This window comes from Octopus bimaculoides, chromosome 3, assembly GCF_046866305.1.
Source record: "Octopus bimaculoides isolate indiv1 chromosome 3, ASM4686630v1, whole genome shotgun sequence".
In the NCBI taxonomy this organism is placed as follows: Eukaryota; Metazoa; Mollusca; class Cephalopoda; order Octopoda; family Octopodidae; genus Octopus; species Octopus bimaculoides.
Window position 1 is genome coordinate 81,016,337 of NC_142930.1, and position 19,932 is coordinate 81,036,268.

Consider the following 19,932-nt stretch of genomic DNA (forward strand, 5'->3'; position numbering starts at 1 on the left):
GAAAAGAAAAAGAAAGGTGAGCAACAATGGTTGCTCACCAGTTGAAACAGAGGTTGAGGGGGAGGTAAAGATCTCCTCGGGTATGCCGAAGGAGGCCCTAACCCCCCGAAACCTCTAAAAGGAAGAAGAAAAGAAAGAGAGGTGGGAAGCGGCCGGCGGACGTTTATGTGCCGCCGACCGAACCAGTCACCCCTCCGGAGGGAAATGTACCATCGGAGAGGGAGGTCCTGTCAGCGGGAGTTTTGCCGCTGGCGGGACAAGGTGAGATCCCTCCCCCAGAGGAGGAGGAGGAGGAGGAGTGTCTCCTCCTGTACCTCAGAGGTGGAGAGGTGGAAGAACGCTTAAACTTTGAATATATAGAGAGGTTCGTCTCGGCCTGCGAGAGCAGTTCGAGGTGGCCCCAGCAGGTGGCCGCAGCAGTGGTAACAAACAACGTCCGTGCTAGGGTGGAGGCCGACTGTGGCGGCCGCTCATATGTGAGCATCAGCACTGATGAACATGGAGAGCAGCCTGTGTGCAGCGGAGGGCCTACTTGAAAGGCATTGATGATTATAAATATTGAGCTTGAACAATGTATTCGAGGGGTTATCGGTCAGTGGGCGCCGGTGCCCCTCCCATTTTTCATTTTGTTATTTTTCACCTTTTTTCGTTATCACCCTCATCTCATTAATGTCCGTGTCCAGCCCGCAGCTTCTTTACGTTTGTCTGTCCATGTTTGTCCCCTCTTTGTAAGGCCTTAATGGCCAATTAAAATGAAATAAAGAAGCTTGCTTCCGGTGAACAGAGGTGGATGTGGGCCGGCTGTGCTCTGTCCAATTAATGAAAACAAAGAACATTTGAAGAACTCGCCAAGGGAAGTCGGTTTTGTTGCTCAGCTGAGCAATAATTTGTTGTCTATTTTTTTCAGCAGATTTTTGTTCAGCATTGCGACATTTTCGCTTGCCTTTGGCGGGTTTTTTGTGTTTGTTCATTTACGAACAAAATTGTATGTACATTCTCTGTGGTAGGCGGGTTCGCTCCTGCCATAGAGTGAAAATTTTTGCTTGGCTTTTTAGCCAGGAAAACAAAAAAAGACTTTGTGTTCACATTTGTGAACGAATTGTGAAGTGAAAATATTTGTTAGCAATTTTTGCCGAAAAATTTGCTGAACGAATTGAGCAGTGAAAATATTTGTTAGCATGTTTTGCTGAAAAATTTTGTGAACGAATTTGTGTTTGCTGCTTGTGGTTCGAGTGTTCGATTCATCACAAGAGTAAAAATATTTGGTTTGGCAATTTTGTGCCGAAAACGCAGCGGAGTACCTTGAATCGGAGTATCTTTTGAAAGAAGCCCGGATTACCTAGTGGCTTGATTTTTTTTCCGTGTTTGAACTGTTGTTTTTCTCCTCTTTCTGTCTATCTTTTATTTGGATCTGTTTTTTTTTCTTTCTTTCTTCGTTTTCGTTTTTTTTAACTCTATTTATTCATTTGTGATCTTTTCGAACTTTATGGGAAAAAAAGTGAACAGTGAAGCCACTCTCTTGGAGTGGGATGTTATACCGCCCAAGCAGTGGGTGAGAGAGACGGAAAAGAGGACAGTGGTCTTGCGGACCTATTCGAGGTCACGCAATGCCATTGCCCTCTTCAACAAAGAAACGACAGAGAAGGAGCTGGCGGCTTGTCTGCCAGCGAAGAACTTTTTTGTCTCAAGGGGAGTCAAATTTGCAACGGTGGGGTCGCTGTTTGACTCCCCCGAAGAGGCTGGCACTGCAGGGGGAGGAGATTTCTTTCCTCCCCACTTATTGTGGAAAAAAATTGTGAGAGCCTGGGTATGCAGACTTCCCCCAGGTACCGAAGCTGGATGGATCACAGAGGCCATCCGGCGGGGCTTGGGAGACAGTGGACCCAGGCTACTAAATGTAGACGTGGCTCCCGCAGTTGACTGGGAAGGGTCAAAGGCAACTTTGACCCTATGGACCCCGGTAGTTGTGGGAGATATTGTATTTCCGGACTTCCTAAAGATGACTGGCTGCAGGTATCCGGTGATACTCGAGGGTCGGCAACCTAGGTGTCACCGGTGTCTGGAGCCTGGCCATTTGAAGAAGGATTGCCGCCGGGACACTAAAGTGTCTCAGGAACGGGCACCCGTTGGAGAAAGTAGTCCTGCTCGGCAGGAAGGAAAAAATGAGGAGGCGGTAGCCCCAACAGATAGAGGTAGAAAGAGGAAGGCGGGCATTAATAATAGCCCGCCTAAACCTCAAAGAGATGTAGAGGTGGAAGAGGGATTGAGTCCCACGGGTAAACCAGAGGACTCCTCCTCTTCCACCGGAAAAAAGAAAAAGAAAAGAAAGAAAAAGGTGCAAACGAATGTTGAACCACAGCCGGTGGGAATTGTGCCGCCGACTGTGGAAATGTCTTTCCCTTCTCCGGAGGAAGAAGAAACGTTAGTTTTCTTCTTTAGAAAGGGGGAGGTAGAAAAAGAATTGGAAGAGAGTCTTAGGGGAGAGGCCATGGCCTGCATACAGGATCCCGAGTGTCCTCCGCAGATAGCTGTAGAGGTCACAATGTGGGACGTAGCGAAGAAATTTTTTGACCTCAAAGAAATATTCTTCACGGCGCCGGGCAATGCCGACACGCCACTCGAGGAGTGCCTAGAGAGGGTGTGGGCGTTAGTGAAAAGAGGTTGTAGATACGGGGAGGCTAAAAGCCCCAGTGAATTATATGAACATTTATAAGTGGCGTGTTGCCTCATATAAAGAGGAAGAACATTTGTGTTAATAATTTGTTTCACAAATTTGACCGACATGTATTGAACAAAGTTTTAGAGAGGTTATCAGTCGGCGGTTGCTGGTGCCTCTCCCATTTTCATTCTTTCTTGTGTATTCATCTCCATTCATTAATGTCCGCGTCCAGCCCGTAGCTTCTTTGTTTGTCTGTCTTTGTTTGTCCCCTCTATGTAACGCCGTATGGCGAATTTTTATGAAATAAAGAAGCTTGCTTTCCAACGATATGGTTCCAGGTTCAGTCCCACTGCGTGGAACCCTGGGCAAGTGACTTCTACTATAGCCTCGGAGCGAGCAAAGCCTCGTGAGTGGATTTGGTAGACGGAAATTGAAAGAAGCCCGTCGTGTATATATATATATATATATATATATATATATATTTGTTTGTCCCTCCACCATTGCTTGGTAACCGATCTTGGTGTGCTTATGTCCCCGTAATTAACGATTCGGCAAAAGACACCGATAGAATAAGTACCAGGCTTACAAAGAATAAGCCAAGGGGTCGATTTTTTCCACTAAAAGGCGGTGCTCCAGCATGGCCACAGCCAAAATGACTGAAACAAGTAAAAGAATATATATATCGTCAGTACAGTTCTATATTTAAGAGATGAGGAATTATGTACATTATTTATATTTGACGGATATTTGTCCTCATCTTGTTTGTTGTTAACACAACGTTTCGGCTGATATACCCTCCAGCCTTCATCAGGTGTCTTGGAGAAATTTCGAACCTGGGTTCTCATTCCTAAGGTATTTTTCGATGTTGTTGTCATTATTATTATTATTATTATTATTCAGGTCACTACCTGGAATCGAACTCGGGGTTAGTATCCCGTGGTTAAGAATGCGGGCTACTAACTCCAAGATTCCGAGTTCGATTCCAGGTAGTGACCTGAATAAATAATAATAATAATAATAATAATAATAACAACAACATCGAAAAATACCTTAGGAATGAGAACCCAGGTTCGAAATTTCCCCAAGACACCTGATGAAGGCTGGAGGGTATATCAGCCGAAACGTTGTGTTAACAACAAACAAGATGAGGACAAATATCCGTCAAAGGTAAATGATGTGAATAATGTATATCGTCAGTGTATCATATGTTCGAAAACGAAGCACACTCTAAAGCAGTAGTTCTCAAAGTGGGAAGTATTGCACACCCACCCCTGGGGGCGATGGAAAGTTCCAAGGGAGAATTGAAGAAAAGTGGGTCGATGATGTGGTAGCGATTCGTGTAAAATTTGGGGTTATAATGGGGTGGTAATTCATGTAAAACCAAGAAAATAATGGCTTCATTGGGTTAAGTTTTATTTGTGAAATACAGTTGCTTTGAATTTGCTTTATAAAGAGGTTTATATTTGTGATGATTAGTCGGGTGGGGGCGGTAGGAATGTGGCCTGGGTGTCAAGGGGGTGGCAGTCCCAAAAAGTTTTGGAACCACTGCTCTGAAGCATAGAGCAGTAATGTATTTATATGCAGTTAAATCTATGTCCGGTCATAGAGTGACCAATGGTTTCGCATCCATAAAGGGCTTACCGTAACGGATTTCTACCTCCGAGGTTTGAAGAACTATATGGCTTTCGGCTGTAGAGTCTTAGTCGTCCATGAGGCTAAGCCCTTTATGGATGCGAAACCATTGGTCACTCTATGACTGGACATATACTTAACTGCATATAAATATATATATATATATATATATATATATATATATATATATATATATATATATATATATGTATATATATACATATATATTCAAATAGTTATATATGAGTCTATTTATATACATATATATATACGTATGCATACATCACACACACATACACGAATTAATGTATATGTAAATTAAACCGAGTTCATTATTATTTAATATTATGCAGATTACTGTCGACTAAAAATCTTTGTAACCTTCATTGTTCTTTCACAACCTGTGAAGTCGGAAAAAAGTGTTTACTTACCAATTTTAGTGAGAAACACGAGGCAGCAATTTTATCTATTTATTTTTTGCCATCCTCTCAATATTTAGAAATATCTGAAATGTATCAACTTAAAAGTTCTCTTTAAACTAATTGTTTGTTAATTCTGTTTTTGTATGGTTTTTATTTGTAGGAGAAAAAACCCTTTGTTAACATAATAGGGAGATGCATCTTCTAGCGAGGCATGCCGTTGCAGGATAGGATTTTACAGAAAGAGTGGCATAAAGCTCGAATAGACATCTTTAAATTTTGCTACAAATGTATATTAACCTGCAATTCATTTTGTGTTATTCTTCTAATTAACTGATTTGCCAAAAATAAAAAAATAAAAAAAACTTTGAAATTGGCTTCTTTAGCTTTGATGTTATTAAATTTAGCGAACAGTTCTTTTGGAAGCCTTTTACTCTTCAATGCTGTATTTACTTCTCAGTAATGTATCTAGGCACCTTGTGACTGGCTAATGTGGAGAAATGGAAAAAGCCAGTAGACCTGAGTAGATATTACGACACTTAACATTTAGTTCCAAAAGTTTTGCCGTGAGTTTATAATTTATGAATTAACCAATATTCTTAATGCAAAAATTAAGTTAAAATCATGTAATTCTTTGAAGCAGCGCGTTCGCCCGGTCTCATGATTTTGTGCTTTTGCCGAAAATAGCAGCGTTTCTCTTAATTGGTAAGCTGTAAACACAAAACCGTGTTGCTATTCACTTTTGCATCTTCCAAGGATTCAGCCAAACGAAATTGTGTCTGCTAAAGCATACTCACGAGTTCAAATATTTAAATGGGCTGCAATATTCAAGAAAAATTCCAGGTTATTATTTATCAGTTCGATGACAGATTTACCTTTCATTTCCAAAAAAGCGCATATTTCTCTTTTAAGCCCATAAAAACATTGAAATATCTTTTCACTTAGCCAACGAGTTTCACAAAGATAATCAACTCTTTATACTAAAAAAGAAAGTTCTAGAAATTCTTTAAACTGACGATAGTTAGGAACTCACGACTTAAAGAAATTATGCATAAAATTTTCGAATTTTACCGTACTGAAACATATTTTCATGATGCATTTTACAATGAAAGTTTGTCAATTCTTTATAAGCTAATTTGATTTAAATTTCGAAAGTAAACCTGTTATAAGACTGACTATTTCGAGGAAATCCGTCTGTTGATATTTTCATGACCATTTCAATGAAGAGATTCAGTTTCATTATTGCTTTCTTTACGTGTTCATAGATATTGTTTTCTGTAAAGATATCTTTTATAGCTTGAAAGCAATGAATTTCGTCAGTAATAAAGGTCTCATCAATACCATATATAAAAAAAAATTACAAGTTGTGCTGATTCTGAAGCATCGCTACTTTGGTTGATTATTCTTTTATTCTGTTACTAGTTTCAGCCTAAGGCTGTGGCCATACAGGGGCAATAAACCTATTTACCATTTTCTTGTTGAGGAGTTTTTTCATCTTTTCAGTTCTAGTAATTGTTGTACGCATATATTTAAAGATTTTGGATAATTTTAAAAATAACTTTTCCAAGCAAAAAATTTCAAATAAGTATCTGAAATTTTTTTTTGTATATTCTCCTTTAAAATAACTTTTAAAATGCTTCGCAACATTTTCACTAACAACATAGCTTAGAGCATAAGCACATTTTCGACAGAAGCTGTATTTATCAAACACAAAACATTTAGCAGTGTAATGACACTTAACATCAGTGCAGCGGGGGTTTCGGAACATATTAAATACACTAGTCTGTTATTCACGTCAACATTTTTTCATTTCCCCTCAAAGATTTCTTTTGTAAATGAATCTCTTAAGAAGGTTTATGAGTAAGACGTAGAAGTACCAGGTGATGTCTGAGGTACCTCTGCTAGTTACTAATAAATCCTGTGTCAAAGACAGATGGAGCACAAAATGTGATTTAAAGAACTAGCTACTATATATGACATATCAAACTAACATGTGGAAGTCTCGTTTCTCGTTTCTCCATTTAAGCTACGTATATATGCACCTACTATACTTCTACACTAGTTGTGTTCTGGGTGCCCAATTCACATACCCTATATATAGTTTAAGACTGTCTGGAACCCTTCTGCAATCCCATTATTAACACACAAATATTCGGAAGAATCAGCTACGTTTAAGGCAAGAACGAATCAAATGGCTGCCGTCACATACATTTTCAATGCAAATTCTGCATTGTTTTGAACAGTATTTGCTCGATGTTTTTTTTTTAATACTTAAGACCTTAGTTTCGTCTGTCTTTACGTTCTGAGTTTAAATTCCGCCGAGATCGACTGCCTTTCACTTTTCAGGGTCGATAAAAAAAGTGCCAGTTGAACACTGGGGTCAATCTAATCGACTAGCCTCCTCCCCAACCTTCCTGGACTAGTGCCAAGATTTGAAACCAATACTTAAGGCCTTAGTAGCAACGCTGTATTTATAAGCAGTATCTCCGTGAACATTTAAAAAGAGTTGTAATTCCAACATAGGATTGAAACTAGTCCGGCTGATCATACTTTTTGTCTGGGAAGACATTGTAATAAAGACAAAGTGTTAACGTTTGTCTTTACTCACAGTGTTGGCATATATATATATATATATATATATATATATATATATATATATATATATATATATAGATAGATACTAGCTGACGTACCCGGTAATTCCCGGGAAAGCGGGGCTTATCCCTTAGTTCCGTTCTCATAATTGTTTCGCTAATCCAATAACCTCAATACAAAGTATGTAGCCCTTAAAACAGTTTTTGTGCATTTACAAAGAATACCGAGCTATTTTACGCAGGATCTTGTTTTCAGGAATTCCCAATAGGTTATGAATACCCAAATTGTGAAGTCAGTTATGTAATAACATGAAATTAGTTACCCCATAGTAATAATTCAAATAAAGTAGCTCCGAAAAGGGCTTCAATGCGTTCCCAGACTATATAGAACATAGGAGGAAATACTAATAAGGTATGTATACTAAAATCGTGAAGCATGTTACGTAATAACAGGCTAATCGGATATGAGATAATAGCAATTCAAAGTAAATATCTCTGAAAAAGTGCTTTTGTGCGTTCTCAGAGAATATTAACCTCAGGGGCGCTAGTGTCACTAACCGAGATAAGTGGATCTATTGTTTAGTAAAATACTATTTACTTGTTTAAGGGTTGTACTGGATGAATTGCGAAAATAGCTCTAACAGTTCAAATACTAAGAAATAAGCATACTCAATTTCATTTTTACTAAATATTTTAGGAAAATGAATACGCTATTTCCCTTGGTTATATATAAAGATCCCTTCCAGGGGCCCTATTATCGATCTTTTCAACAATCTGAGTATGCCATGAGGTCTCCAGACATGAGTTCTACTCACGTGTCAAGTTTCAGCGAAATCGATAAAACGATGTATGAGGAGTTAGCTAACAACTCCACAAACACACCCACAGACAGAATTTTTCCCACATATGTAGTGGGTTTTCTGTAATACAGTATAACGTTAGTAATGTAAGTGTGCTTGTATGTAAATCTCTCTTCCTACACACACACACACACACACACACACACACACACACACACACACACACACACACACACACACACACACACACACACACACACACACACACACACACACACACGCAAGCACATATTCCTACATATAGAAATATTGTATATATCCCCATACACACGTAAACATACAGCGACATGCACTCTCGTGGGCAAACATATGTGTGCGCATATATTCATGTGTGAGTGTTGTGTGTTCGTCTGTGTGTATATATGTATATACATATATATATATATATATATATATATATATATATATATACCCACACACACATATAAATACATATTTATATATATACATATATATGCATATATATATGTACGTATGTGTGTGTGTGTGCACACGTATACTCTCACTCTATATATATGTGTGTGAATGTGTGTGTGTGTGTGTGTGTGTGTGTGTGTGTGTGTGTGTATCTCGACGCACATACATAAGTAAAAAGTAAATACTTCTACAGTCACAGAGAAATACGTTTCATCATGGTTTTTATTTTTTTAGCTCTTGGCAATATATATTTTTTAGCTGTCCAAACTTCAACTGAACCAATTCTTTCGGTTTAATTGTTTTTAACAATCTTCCACTTTGCTATTTTTTTCGTCTTTCAGCTTTTGTCTGTAGATATTTCATTTGTTTTTCTATAAGTTATTTTTTATTGCTCTGTTATTGTTGCTGATATTTTTTCTTAAATTTTGTTTCATTTTTTTTTTTTTGTATTGTCCTCTCCCCTCTATTCCGTTTTGATTCTATGGAATATGTTTGTTGTAAAATAATATCTAGTTTGTTACGGAAGTTTAAGTTTGGCCCAGTCTGGCTTGTCTAATTTCTATGATATATGGTCAACCATTTTGAAGAGCGCACTCTTCAAAGAGGAAAGATAATAACGTGGTGGAATGAAGCCGGGGAGAAAGTGAAATAGAAATAAGCAGAGAGAGAGAGAGAGAGAGAGGGGGGAGAGGAAGAGAGAAAGGGAGAGAGTGAGAGAAGAGAGAGGAATGAGTGGGAAGAGTGAGGTGGTAATGGAATAGTGTTGTGTAATGCGATGAGGAGAGGGGAAAAAGAAGCGAGTTTTGATGGAAGAAAGGGGTGGGATATCTATATTCCCGCACATATGTATGTGTGCGCCCGCGCGTGTGTGTATGTGTGTGTAAAGACAGCGACAGAAAGGAGAGAATGATATATAGATAAATAGATAGATAGAGAGAGAGAGAGAGAGAGAGAAAGAGAGAAAGAGTGAGAGAGATAAACAGACAGCTTCTGAGATATTGGTGACGATTAAATTTTGAGAAGGACGATAAATCAAGAAGAAATAAAGGAGAAAGAAGGGTGGTGAAGGAGGGGAAAGAGAGAGAGAAAGAGAAAAAAGAAAGAAAGAAAGAGAAAGAAAGAAAGAAAGAAAGAAAGAGAGAGAGAGAGGTCACAAAGGATGAATTGGTGAACTTATATACAGAGGTGTAACGATAGAAAAACGAATAAAGAATCAGAAAGAGCACAGAGGGAGAACAAAAAAAAAAAGATACTGATAGTCGAGAAAATAATGAACAAAGAGAGTCTATCTATCTATCTATCTATCTATCTATCTTCTTTCTTTTATTTTTCTTCTTTCTTTCTCTTTCTCTATCTCTGTGCGCATGTGTGTGTGTCTGTGCGTATATGCATATATAGATGTGTGTTTGTGTGTGTGCGCGTATACGCACACATACGCATGCATAGATATGTGTATGTGTATATGTATATATATATATATATATATATATATATATATAAATATGTGTATATGTAAAATATATATGTAATATATATGTATGCGTTATATAATTATACATATATATCTTATTTAATCTCTTCGTATTTTATTGTTTCCTTTTCAAGTAGTTTTAATGTTTTCCTCTCACACATCTCTCTCCCATTTAGCATCATTCTGTATCAAAAATCTTTGCTTTTGGTTTTCTTTCTTGTTCTCCTTCTCTTTCCATATCTCTCTCGCTTTCTGTCTGTCAGTCTGCCTGTATCTCTCTTTCTGTCTGTCAGTCTGCCTCTCTCTCTCTTTCTCTCTCTCTCTCTCTCTCTCTCTCTCTCTCTCTCTCTCTCTATCTATCTATCTATCTATCTATCTATCTGTCCATCGCGCTTTCTTTTTCTTTTTTGTTCTCTTGTTGCATCTCTCATACTGTTTCTCTCACTTCTTAAATGTTCCTTCATCTCCCATTTTCTCCCTTACTTTTTGTCATCTAATCAGCTAATTTTTCATTGTATCTCTCTTTCACATATGCACACATCCTCTCATATGTACATAATCAATCTTACCCACGTCTCACAACTTCTCTTTTTTTTGTTTTGTTTCTTCTCCTCGTTTGTCTTGCTCCCTCATGTATTCATAATCTATTGTATCTCCTCATATCTCTTCTCTCTTTTCCTTATATCTTGACAGCTTTTTTTCTCTTTACTTGTTTTCATATACATCCATTCCATTCTCTCTTTCTTTCGCCTTTCTCTCTCTCTCTCTCTCTCTCTCTCTCATTGCATACTCCTTCCTCTAATACGCTTCCTCCCTCTCTCTCTCTAGCTTGCTTTCTCTCCAACCTTCCAACATTTATCCATCTCTTTTGCCATTCACCCCTTCACCTCAATATCTTATGTTTCCTTCCTCCCACCTTCACTAAACTAGCCATTCATGCAGAATCTCGTATATTTTAACAGACTGTGATGAATTACATTGCAAGTCAACAAACGTCCATAAACACTGTATTTTTAAATTTTCGCTTTATTTATTTGAATGGAAGAGAATAACAGAACCTTTTACTCTAACTTTCATTCAATTTAGTTATCAGACATATTGACTGAAGCGCGGTTGCAGAAAGCGACAGTTACATTGTGTAGGTGGACAATCAGAGAGGTTTACAGAAGCCTCAATGGAGGAATTAGATAGTTGTCATTTTCCAGACCACAATGCACACTTTGATATTCTAAAAATCTCGATTCCTCAAAGATTATCTGAATACTTTTATTTAGCATTACAACGTCTTCTAATTATAACTACTACTACTACTACTACTACTACTACTACTACTACTACTACTACTACTACTACTACTACTGCTGTTGCTGCTGCTGCTGCTGCTACTACTACTGCTACTACTACTACTACTACTACTACTACTACTACTACTACTACTACTACTACTACTACTACTACTACTAGTGATAATAATAAACTCCGAGTTTTCTCTTCGGGAACAGAACAGAATTCAGTACTGAACATCAGACAGTATTTTATAAATCGGATATCCCTCCAACATTAATATGCACTTCACGTATCTAAAAAGGGAAGTCTGCTGTAACACACATTTAACACATGCATACACACACACACACACACACATACATACATACATACATACATACATACATACATACATACATATTATTTAGTTGACAAGTGACTTCGAAGTTTTACAAATAAAGGCGTATCTATCCAAACTATTACAATAAATTTACTCAGAATAAAACATATTCAGAATATATTTATCATAATACAGAGTACATTTATTATACCTAAAAAACAAAGCGCATTGACTGAATCCTTTATTTAGCCAATGTTCTTTGTTTTTCATATCTTTAAAAGTACTTGTTTTATCTTCATACACAGGCGCGCGCACGCACACACACACACACCAAGACATACATATAGAGAGAGGAGAGGAGGGAGAAAGAGAGAAAGGCAGAAAGAGAGAGAGAGAGAGAGAGGAGACAGAGGGAAAGAGAGAAGGAGTAAAAATGCACTTGAAGTCTTAAAGAAGATTTATTTAAATCAATTCGTTCCACGATTTCTTAATTTTCAAAAGTATTGCGAGATAGACACCAAAGTACAGTGGGACAGAGTGATCTGGGATTAATCGTTATTTTTCTTGATTTTGATCGGAGTCTGAAAATTTGATCTTATTTATGAAGTGATTATGGCTAAATTTGTTATCAGTTAAGACAAAGCTTGATTGATTGATGATAGTCATGAGATCAGTTTGAGAATTCGATTAGCTCTGCGTAGTACTAGCGTGTTAGGGTCATGTGATTGAATGAACATACTAATTGTACTAAAAGTTAAAGCTGTGTTACTTTACTGTATATGTCGTGTGACAGTACCGAGAACAGCTGGACGTTATTACTTTATATAATTTCTTAGATATGTCCTATACGAAGCTGATTCAGGTCCTGCAGTTTTTTTGTCAATCCTTGCAGTTATTGTTTCAGTGGGTAATTTGGTGCTAAGTAAAATTTTGGGTGTTTTGGCTTACTTTTGTTTTTTATCATTTACATGTATTTCGAATTTTCCATTTTTGGGTCTTGTCTTGAGAATGGAATGCTTTGATGGACAATATTGCATGTTTTTGTAGTTTTGGGGCCGTGTATTGTATTAGTATAAATAAATCATCTTATACACTCGGTGCATTTTCAACTTTATTTATTTCCACCATACTACTACTTATAAGGATTAGTAACTTATACATACATGCACATAAACACACACACACACACACACATATACATGCATACATACATACATACACACATACATACATGTATACATATATACATGTATATTGTATGGGTTAATATGCATGTGTGGTGCTATATTTATATTATATATATATATATATATATATATATATATATATATATATATATATATATAATATTCCAGAATATGCAGTTGTGGGTACATAGACTTGTAAAATGGATATAATAGAGGCTTTGCCCTTATTTTCATCAGTATAATTCATTCATTAAGAAGCCAGCATCCCAATACAAATTTTCTTATCTTTTTATAGTCATGTTTTTCACCTCCTGGTTGTAGGAAATCATAATTTTCTATATGGATGTAGCTGTTCTCAGTCCATTTTGTCTCTGATATACCTAAAATATCTGTATTAAGGGTATCAGCTTCCTGGATTTCCTTCTTTATTCAAAGTTCTCAGATTTCTAGTGTCTGCTCTAAAACTCCTCTTGCAAAATTTCAGATATGTCTCGGATGACGTCCTTGCTGTTGAATCTATACTATCTTGGACACTGCGGCATCCCAAGGCTTCTACCGTACACGGCAGCATCTGTGGAGGCATACATGTGTTAGATGCAGGAGTGAGAAACAAAAAGGATCCTGGTCAACTCCCGAAGGAAAGCAACTTCCTCTCAGAGTAAGGTACTACACTTCTTCTTTGCATTCTACGCTCTATATGTATATATATATATATTATCAATATACAAGAATATATAGAAAAATTATCAATATACATGAATATGTAGAGGTATATGCATAAACTTATAGAAAAATATAAAGTTTAATAAACAGACAACGAAGCAAATAGAAAGGAAGATAGGAGGAGAATCCTGTATTTTGATATTTTTTTATGCGCTTCCCCGCCTCGAACTCTCAGACACACTTATTTCCTTTACACACTTTTAAATTCAACATTTAATCCATTTTCAACACGCTCCGCAATCATACACAAGAGAAATACTTCTACATTTGTTTTGAAGCAAGCCTTAATTGTTACGTTTTCTATTTACCACTTACATCATGACAACAATATGCTTGTTTATAACGTGATAACTTCTCCCGCTTAGCTCTCACGAGAGTACCGTTGCTTCCCTCAACCTTACCGTTATTTATTATTTTTACTGGATCGTTTCGATAATTTGTTACAACGACATATTTATTTTGAAATTACATTTTCTTTTTCATTTCAATTTGCATATAAATATTTTCACACACACGCATACTTGCACATACATACATACATACATACATACATATATACTGTGCATAGTTGTGGAAATTAGCTGCCCAGCGGATGTTAACATAAAACTGAAGATCAGTGAAAAAGAAAATACCTACGCTGAACTATTGAGAAATGTGCAGTTACTCTATCCAGATTACACGTTCAGGTTTATACCTGTAATTATTGGGACCCTGGGATATGTAACACACTGCCTAAAAACATATCTTGAGAAATTAGGCTTCCCAAAACCCGAAAAGAGAAAGCTAATTCAAAGACTACAGATCCATTCCCCCACTGGAACTGTAAAAATCTGTAAAAGTTTCCAGACGTTTAGCATTTAAATATATATGAACATGTCTAGATATGCAACTATATGCATGATAATACATACATAAAGCAAGACATGCTAATCTGCACATATACATATATATTTTCATGGATTTAATCAGCATATTTATGTAGTTTTTCCATATTATGTATGCATATACATTTTTACATATATAATTATGCACACATATATGCATATATATTGTAAATACATATATACGTTTACTTACACGTGTTGTCATAATTTGTTCATACATACGCGAGGGTGCTGAAAAGTCCGTGGCTTTCGCTATACAGGAGGATCAGTTAATTATAATTTTATTCAACATATTCCACTCTCAGATCCACACGCTTATTGCAGCAGTTCTTCAGTTTTTCTAAGCCGTGTAAAAGAACTCGGAAAGTTGGGCCACCAATCAAGCCTTTCGCGATACCCTTAAAGCAAGGAACTTTTCAGCATCCCTTCGTGTATGTATATATACAGGGTGGGGCAGAGAGGACGGACATTTTTGAAATGGCTATTATTCAGCCCCAATGGGAGGGATATGTGTCCGACAGGTACCATTCGGTCCTTGCTGTCTTAGCATTTTCTTTTCTTTTCAAGTGAAGCCATGGCGCTATGGATGATAGAGCATCGCGTATTTGCCTACGACAGTTACGTGAAGAATAACGAGTCTGTCACAGCAGTTCAACGTGAGTTTCAGTGCCACTTCAGCATTCACCAAAATCAGGCTGTTCTTACCAGTAACTCACTCTTACGTTGGGTGAATGCACATCGTACACGAAGTACACTAATGAACAGGAGATTGGTGGAGGCGCTACGAATGGTACAGACCCCGGAAAATGTGGAACGCGTCAGTCAAGCTTTGATACGGAGTCCGTTTCGCGCTGCTCAGAGGCATTCCACTGAACCTGGTGTCGGTAATCGATCGGTAAAGCGTATTTTGCACGAAAGCCTGCATTTCCAGTCGTATAAATTGATCATTGGGCAACAGCTAAAACCATGAGACGATACACAGCGGCTTCACTTCGCACGTCAGATGGAAGCAATCTTTGAGGCAAATGACAACCTCATTTTTTTTTTTTTTTTTTTTGAGTGATGAAGCTCATTTTCATCTCAATGGTATGATGAATCGATAGAACTGTCGTTATTGGGATCTTGAAAATCCGAGAGAACTGCACGAAAGACCACTGCACAGCCCAAAAGTGTGCTGTTGGAAAAGCTGCCGTCATTGGTCCTTACTTTTTTTAAGACAATAACGGAAATGCTGTTACTGTGAACTCCGAGCGTTACATTGAGATGATAAATAACTTTGTGCCTGAATTGCGACGAAAACGTATGCCTATTCGACGTGTGTGGTTTCAGCGGGATGGGGTGACGGCGCACACAGCCAGAGCATCGATGGACGCTCTTCGCCCTCTCTTCAGTGACTCCAGGTTTTCTGATATCCCTTGACCCCCTCGGCCCCCTGATTTGTCCATGTGTGATTATTTCTTGTGGGGAAATCTCAAGGCAAGTGTGTATGCGCATAAGCCTCGTACACTGGGCAATTTGAAGGAAGCTATTCACGTGGAATCCCAAATCGACAGAGAAATGCTGGGGAGAGTGGAGGCCAACTTCCAAGAACGCTTTCAGAAACGCATCAATGAAAACGGACACCACATGATGTATGTTGCTTTCTACACTTGATTTTGATAAATACTAAATCAATACGAACACATTGATGTCAATAAAATTTGTTTTCTGCTAAAATTAATGATTTTGTGAACTTTTCAGAAAGATCCGTCATCTCTACCCCACCCTGTATATATATTTAATATTTTGGTCTAATAGGTATATGTCGATTAATGTGTTGAAGTGTTGAACAGAGCACTGGCACAGTTTGGGCTACCTGGTGTCATCCGCAGTCAGGGTATATTACCGTTGGATCTACTTCAGGTACTCCGCACTGTTTGTTGAGATAATAATAATTTCTTAACAAGATGAGTAGAAATACGTATACAAGCATGTCTGTGAGAGGAGGAGGAGACAGTATATGTGCGGGTGTATGCGTACTCGCATTTATGTGTATATATGTGGGTCGCACATGCATGTGTGTATGTGTGTGTGTGTGTGTGCGTGTGAATATACATATATGTATATGCGTATATATATATATATATATATATATATATATATATATGCGTGTGTGTAGTCGCTCGCGTGTGTATATAAAAATATATGTATGTAGGTGGGTACGTGTATGTATATGTGTATATGTATGTGTAAGTGTATATACGAGCATGTGTGTGCGAATGTATGTATATGCCTCCTAAGCTAGTTCGCTAAGCAACCTTTCGCCCCCTAGACATTCTAGCCTGCATATACCTTTCCGTTCCTTTTTCTAGTACCCTTCCTTTGTCTTAAACCCAATGTAACTCAATCCATCCCTGTCCATTCATTCACTTCCCCTACAATTTTTTTTTTATCAACAGTTATTTGTCTATATTTACACATGTTTGCAATTCTCGATGAAAGTTAATAGTAACTGAAAATTGGAGCAAAGTTTCATTACCTAACCAGTCAAATGAATGAAACAAATAAAAGAATAAACGAATATATATGTATATATATATATATATATATATATAAAGTAACAAACTGAGGGAGAGAAACTTTCAAAGGGGTGTGTTAAACATCTAATTCACTGGTATTTTTACAATCCAGCCGTCCTTTCACACGGAATTTCGTCTTTTCTAAAGTTCAGACCCTAAAGTGACTTTATATATAATGGAACTGTGATTATGTATGTCAGAAAAAAATATATATATAAGTCGAAACAATTTGTTGGCCTGTTATAGTTTTTATAATTATTTATGGTATATAATATTATGTTATGTTATATTATATTCATAGTATTTAATGTAATATTGTAATATAAATAAATTATTGGATTGTCAATAATATATCTCTATATTTAGTTTATATATATATATATATATATGTGTGTGTGTGTGTGTGTGTGTGTGTGTGTGTGTGTGTGAGTATCTGTGTATCTATGTACGCATGTATGTATGTATGTATGTATGTATATATATATGTCCAATTTTTCCTGTCTTGGTTTGTGTTTGCCACCTTGGAATCCTCTGTTTAGTGGGTCGATCCACTACTCAGGAAGAGACTATTCAAGAGTACGTTCTGCCTTATCTTCGAAATGTCTAGTTAGAATAGAGGCAGCTGACGAAGGATTAATTCCAAGTGGCTATCTGTTTTCCTATGTGTTCGTTCCGTTGTCTGTAGTTCATTGTTCTAACGTCCTGTACCCTGATATGCATCTATATACACATGTAGATGTAAGTATGTACATATATGTGTGTATACATGCATAGATATTCTTTGTATTATTACATCATCGAACGCACACGTCCTTTTTGCAAGTAAGTTTGTACTATATATATATATATATATATATATATATATATATATATATATATATATATATTATACCCCTTAAGTTCGTTAATGGGAATCGTTTCTGAGTGCGCTCATAAAAAGTCTCTGTGCTATTTTTCTGGCCCTTTAGATTTTAAGCGGAACCATTATTGCAGATTTTGTGTGAAGAAACGAAGCACTTGTAATAATGGCTCACCTTAAGATCTATGAATATTGCAAATCATATTTGTAATGTCGTGTGTACGGGGAATGCAACCAGAAAAAGAAAGACATGTGCTTTGTGAAAACGTATATATCAACGTATTAAAGTATTTATGTATTTCTACCTAAAAGTTCTCGTTATTATCCATATACAGGCGTGGTTGTGTGGTTAGACGCTTGCTTCCCAACCGGATGTCGTCCATATAATGAAAAGTCCACCTTTCCATGCTCGAATTGATTAGAAGATTTATATGGCTGGATGACTTTCCAGTTGCCAACGCTCACCTATTTTCAAGTAATATTTCACCATGCCCATACATGTTTACATAGAAGATTGGAAACAAAGGGTAATTCTTATTTCTTTATTGCCCACAAGGGGTTAAACATAGAGGGGACAAACAAGGACAGACAAGGGATTAAGTCGATTACATCGACTCCAGTGCGTAACTGGTACTTAATTTATCGTCTCCGAAAGGATGAAAGGCAAAGTCGACCTCGGCGGAATTTGAACTCAGAACGTAACTGCAGACGAAATACCGCTAAGCATTTCGCCCGGTGTGCTAACGTTTCTGCCAGCTCGCCATACTTCTTGCATGACACCAAAGCTAACTACCATTGCCTGATGTTAAGGCATAGAGACAGTAAAATTAACAAACACATACACGCACGCACACACACTCACACACACACACACACACACACACACACACACACACACATACATATACATGCATATATATGCATATACACATATACATACATTTATATATATACATACACACATGTATATACATGTATATTAGCATATATATACATACATAACATATATATGCACACATACCTACATGTATATATATATATATATATATATATATATATATATATATATATATATATATATATACATGCATGCCTGCTTACATGCACGTAGTGGTCTTTATTCAGTTTCCCTCTACCATGCCTATTCACAAGGCTTTAGTCAGCCCAAGGATATAGTAGAAGACACTTGCCTAAGGTGCCAAGCCATGCTTATATATGTGTATATCAGCCATGACGAAGGGAAATAGCCCTGAAACTCGAGTCGCCTTTATATATTTATATTTATATATTTATATATTTGATCCTTTATATTGAACACTCAATATTTCATCTACATTCAATACTTTCTTTCATGGTGCCATCCATTTTTATTTTATTTTATTTTATATTATATATTGTATATTATATTATATATTGTATATTCCATATTCTATACCCCACATTGGTTCTGCAGGAATATAAATAAAACATAAAAAACAGACAGTGTTGGAACTCTTTTAAACTAAATAATATATTCCTCTATACACAATCATACAAAAAAACCCACCTTTTTTGTATTTATTTTTACTCTCATATATATATATATATATATATTATCCTTTATTCTTTTACTTGTTTCAGTCATTTGATTGCGGCCATGCTGGTGCACCGCCTTTTGTCGAACAAATCAACCCAGGACTTATTCTTTGCAAGCCTACTACTTATTCCATCGGTCACTTTTGCCGAACCGCTACGTTTCGGGGATATAAACACATCAACGTCGGTTGTCAAGCGATAGTTGGGGACAAACACATACTCAAAAAGTACATATACATACATACACACACACATACATACATACATACATACATACATACATACATACATACACACATATATATATATATATACATACCATACGTACATACATACACACACATATATATATATATATACGACGGGCTTCTTTTAGTTCCCGTCTACCAAAGCCTTGGTCGGACTGAACCCGGAACCATATGATTGGGAAGTAAGTTTCTTAGTACACACTCACTCTTATATGTGCTTGTTAATTTGTGGTAACGATT

General features: G+C 36.9%; 1 long non-coding RNA gene across 1 annotated transcript in view; it reads left to right on the forward strand.

Moving 5' to 3' along the window:
- LOC149136617 (uncharacterized) overlaps positions 1–18,388 on the forward strand; it is a 19,701-nt gene extending 1,313 nt beyond the window's left edge. Inside the window, exons 2-3 of the long non-coding RNA XR_016240912.1 lie at positions 13,330–13,508; positions 18,205–18,388. This is a non-coding gene — a long non-coding RNA (uncharacterized LOC149136617). The remainder of the gene's footprint in view (positions 1–13,329; positions 13,509–18,204) is intronic.
- Positions 18,389–19,932: the final 1,544 nt, after the last annotated feature.